The sequence below is a fragment of the Fukomys damarensis genome, unplaced genomic scaffold, assembly GCF_012274545.1.
Source record: "Fukomys damarensis isolate Sample0158 unplaced genomic scaffold, DMR_v1.0_HiC HiC_scaffold_19, whole genome shotgun sequence".
NCBI lineage: Eukaryota > Metazoa > Chordata > Mammalia > Rodentia > Bathyergidae > Fukomys > Fukomys damarensis.
The window spans coordinates 58,131,667-58,136,625 of record NW_022900931.1 but is presented as its reverse complement, the minus strand read 5'-3'; the positions used below and the strand labels follow the sequence as shown (position 1 = coordinate 58,136,625).

The 4,959-nt window shown below is 46.7% G+C and overlaps 1 protein-coding gene across 9 annotated transcripts in view; it reads right to left on the bottom strand.

The window, feature by feature from the left end:
• Catsperg (cation channel sperm associated auxiliary subunit gamma) overlaps positions 1-173 on the bottom strand; it is a 29,057-nt gene extending 28,884 nt beyond the window's left edge. For 2 of the 9 annotated variants that reach the window (XR_002025650.2, XM_019208759.2), the window contains exon 1: positions 43-171. The gene's annotated coding sequence lies outside the window, so the exon portion shown is untranslated. Of the gene's footprint in view, positions 1-42 lie in introns of all 9 variants that reach the window. The other 7 variants (XM_019208758.2, XM_010632816.3, XM_010632815.2 and 4 more) reach the window with 5 other exon arrangements.
• Positions 174-4,959: the final 4,786 nt, after the last annotated feature.

The following is a 4,959-nucleotide window of genomic DNA, read 5'->3' as shown; positions in this document are numbered from 1 at the left end:
TCCCCCAGGATGGCACCGCTCTCTTCTCCCGGCCCCACCTACCAGTCCTTGGTTAAAACCGACCAACCGTTGCTGGGCAGCGCCTGTCCCACGCCGTTTGCCCGGTCTCAAAATGGCCGCTCTCGCGTCCACAACCGACTTCCACCTTTCCCGAGACAGGCCTGCGTGGCGCGTCTGTCTCCACGGTAACGCCCCTCCGGAAAGGACGCCCGAGGCTTGGGGGCGGGGCTCAAGCACCTTGGCCCGGGGTGGGGGTCGGGGTAGCAGCGGACTTGATGCTGGAGTTGACTGGTTTGTTAGGATTAAATCCTACAGGGAGTTCCTAGTGTCTCTTCTGACGATGAGCACTGTCTTTGCTTCTCCTTAAACTCAAAAATTCTGCTGAAAAAGTTAGGTTTCCTAGAGAATTTGTGGGAATGAATTAATCTGCTGCTTAATGATTTTTTTTTTGAATCAATACTGGGACTTGAACCTGGGTTTAACATACTAGGCAAGCGGAGTGCTGATATAGGAGATAGGGCGTGGCAAAACTGGCTGGGGAGATAAGCAGGATCTGTCAATTTCAAGATCCCCGGGCTGCCCCAGATAACTCTCAGAACGTCTCAGGAGCTCCCATGAGATAAAGAATAGTGTAACCTTCCATGATACCCTTTCGTGGGTCTCCCAGACCCAGAACGTACTTTTCTTCTCTCCCTCTCTCTCTCTCTCTCTCTCTCTCTCTCTCACCCGTTTGCTTTACAGAGCTAGTTCTTTCCTTACCCCTTATTTATTTATTTAGTACCAGGGATCGAACTCAGATCTTGCGCTTGCTAGGCAGATGCGGAGCCACTGAACTACATCCCCAGTCCTTAGCCCTTAATTTTTTGCGTTACTTATTTATTTTGTTTGGTACCGCAGATCAAACTCGGGATCTTGAGCTTGCGAGGCAGGCAGCAGAACCACTGAGCTAAATCCCTGGCCCTCCTTAGCCCTTAATTTTTTTTTTTTTTTAGAAAAAAATTTAAATTTTTGTTGTTGTTTTATTTTGTTTATTGGTACTGGGGATTGAACTAGGGACCTTGCGCTTGCAAAGCAGGTGGCAGAACCACTGAGCTAAATCCCTGGCCCAGCCCTTAATTTTAAAATAAACTTTTGGCACCATTTTTATCTTGTCCAATTTCTTGCTCAAGAAAAGAAGGAACTGGAATACTTTTTTTTTGGTGAGCCATTTTCAGAGTAACTATTCCACAGCAGTGCCACACCCAACCAGTTAATCTGCAGTTTAACGTGGTCCACTAAAAATGTGGAGATGGGCATCCATCTCATACAGGTATGGTGGGAAGACCACGTGGCAAAGGTAAAAATTAAATGTTTATCATTTTAGTTTACTATTAAAATAAACCAAGGACAGTTGAATAAAATATATAGGAGGTCATTTGTTTGGACTGAGCTCCTTCATTTTGTCCAATTGGCCAAACCAAAATGGAGTCATTCACGTTGAGGTCCCAAGTCACCAAGTGGAAATTAAGTTTGTCAGGAGAAGTTTAACAGCCAAATCCTCATCCCCATAGAGGCAAGTTTTAGCTTTCTTTCTTTTCTTTTTTCTTTTTGTACCGGGGATCGAACTTGGGTCCTTGTGCTTGTGAGGCAGGCAGTGGAACCACTGAGCTAAATCCTCAGCATTCCCTCTGCTTTCAAGGAAAGTTACTGTGAAACAAACAACCTGTTCCGTTGTTTCAGTACTGTGGATTGAACCTAGGGCCTTCGCATTGAGCTACATTCCTAGCCCCTTTAAAAAAACAAAACAAAAAAATCACTTATTTAGACACAAGGTCTAGCTAAGTCACTAAAATGCCCAGGCTGGGCTGAACTTTTCAGTCCTGCTTCAGCCTCCAAAGGGCTGGCATTACAGGTGTGCACCACCATGCCGGGCTATCCTGTTCAGTTTTAAGATTTTTCCCTCCTGCACTGGGGGGTTAAACCCAGTGCCCACCTGGCTTTTGCTCTGTGTTTCTCTCTGCAATCTTCTTTGTCTGTAAAACCAATGTCCTCTGCTCAGCCATGGCCAAGCTCATTGTCTTTGAATGAGATACTGCCTGATTTTGAAACTGGAGGAAACCTGAATAAATCCACTGGTTTCACTTGCTTTTAATTAGTTGCCGTTACTTGTGACTTGATTTTAAAAATCACTAATTTTGGAGGTCCCCAAGGCTGAGCAATGTTCTTAGTCGCCCACTAGCTCTGCTGTTAGGTAACACCTCTGACCTGTGGTTGTGATGATAATAGTTGCCTAGGTTACTTTATAGGGGCATGGAGGAAATTTTCGTTGAAAACTTGGCCCCTTCACTTGCGCCTGTACAAGCACCAGCTGGGTGACTTCTTCGACTTCAGGAGGTGAGAAACTCTACCCTCAGATCGTACTGCCATTTTCTGGACACCTGGAGAACTATGAAAATTGGTTACAAATGTGCAGATCACCGATGGTTTCACCTCCAGTCACCTTTCCCCTCATCTTAAATCAGCCAGTTCCTTTATCCTATATATATCTCTAAATCCTGTCACCCGGGAGGCAGATTTGAGACTTGCTGTCTTGTCTCCACACTTGCTCCCTTGTGAATAAACTATCTTCCATGACCTGCTTGCACTGCTACTACAAAGCAGGTGAAACGACTGGTACCAGGCCAATTCTAAAATCACAAATAATTTTTCTAAAGCCAATTAAGACCTTCAATCCCAATTTTTTGTAGCCAGGTATGGCAGCACACCCAAGCAATCCAAGCACTCAGGAGGCCGAGGCAGAAAGACTGCTGTGAGTTGGGGGCCAACCTGAACTATATAGTGAGACTCTGACTCAAAAAAGCAGAACAGATTAAAAAAATAAGTTTGTTATAATTGTTTCTTTTGACAACACTCAGACTGTGACTTGTTGATGAAATGTAAAATGACTTTAAACCAGTGCTTTTCAAACTCGAGTTCACCTGAGACTCAGTAAAAAGGCTGCTTCAAAGAGGTTGAGCTGGCTCTGCCCCCAACATAGTTTTTGTTTGTTTGTTTGTTTGGTACTGGGGATCAAATGCGCAGCGGAACCACTGAGCTAAATCCCCGCACCCCCACCCCCAGCGTGTTTGATCAAACAGATCTGGGTCAGGGCTAAGAATCTGTATCCTAGAAAGTTCACAGGGAACGGGATTCCTGATGGCCTGCGGCCCTCGCCTTGAGGGACAGAGCTCTGGGACCTCCGTGTGTGCCAGACTTCAGGAAAGCTTCCAGAGTCCTCAGAGTCCCCAGAGCTTGTGTAACTTCATCCCTGCCCTCTCTCCCCACGGGTCTGTCCTTGGTCAGGCACCACCTGCTCTCCAGACCTGTGCACACACTGGAACACTCTTTCCCACCTGGTCACCATGCTGGCCTCTTCCCTTCCCTTGGGCTCTTTATTTTATTTATTTATTATTTTTTTACAGTACTGGGGATCCAATCTAGAGTTGCCTGCACTGAGCTGCACTTCCAGGCAGGCATCCCATCCTTTAAGCATCTAGGCCATGACTAGCTGGAGACAGGTCTTTGTGGAGGGTTTTTTGTTTTTTGTTTTTGAGACAGGCCTTATACTTGCAGCAACCTTCCTGCCCCAACTTCCTTAGTACTGGGATTGACAAGCCTTTCTCTCTCACCGGATCAGGAGCTCCATGAGAACAGAGAGAGCTTCAGGCTCTCTGTCACTGTCCCCCACTCTGTGCAGCACAGCACCACCAACTGGCCAGGAAGGGTGACTTCATCCCAAGGGTGCTCCTCTAGGTCAGTGTGACTGGGGTCTCCTAACAGCCCCCCAGCTGGGGGAATCCAGACCCCCAGAGGACTAGGGGTGCTTTGTTAGGTCTTGGGGTACAAGGTATTCAGGGCATCCTTGTTTTTCCAGTGAAAGACAAAGCACCCCCACACCTGTAAATCAGGTACTGAAATGATCTTTGGACCTGAGTCCTAAGGAGCCACTGCAGGTACAAAGAGGACCTACTGTGTGTCTTGGGCATAATTTCTGAAACACACTATGGTTTTTAAAAAAAGGAAGGTGCAGAAGTGAGGATAATATAATAGAACATATTGTTAAAATATTACTATATTATTTAATCTATAATATAAAGAAGCAGGGCTCAGAAATGCGAAGAAAGGGCCGGGGATTTAGCTCAGTGGTGCCACCATCTGCCTCACAAGCGCAAGGTCTGGATTCAATCCCGGTACCACAAAAACAAAAACAAAACAGAAATGAGAAATATTGGGCAACATCTGACTGGGTCCCAGGTGCTGTTCTCACGGCTTTACAGGCATTGGGCTGTTGCCTGAGTCCATGAGGTAGTGCATTTGCAGCCCATTTCACAGGTGAGCAGACTGAGGCACAGGGCAGTGTCTCGCCTGCAGCCAAGAAACCTGGGAGTGGTGGAGTTCAGACTTGGAGCCAGGGTATTTGCCTCTGGAGCCTGCAGTCACCAGAACTCCTGTGCTAGGAATCGCTGTTGATTGTGTGCATATTGCTGTGGCTTGCACGGAGCACAGAAGGAAGGGACAGAGGAGCCCATTTCGGGGACAGAGTGACCCACCCTGCATGCTCTGGGCACCCTGTTCCCTCCAAAGTTTTTACCCCACCCTATTTTATTGCTTAATGTCTTGAAATGAACAAGACCTGGCTTTCAGTACTCTTTCTTGAAAGGAATTTGTTTGGGTTTTTTTTTCTTTTTTTTTTTGGTACCAGGGATCGAACTCAGGCCCTTTCACTTTCGATACAGGTGGCGGAACCACTGAGCCAAATCCCTGGCTAGAGGAGAGGAATTTGGAAGGAGCTGCAGCCAGGGGTGGAAGCCAGAGCACAGAGGCACCTCCCTTAAGACAACAAGCAGGGCTGGGGATTTAGCTCAGTGGTGCCACTACCTGCCTTGCAAGCACAAGGTCCTGAGTTAGATCATTGGTACCAAAAAAAAAAAAAAAAAAAAA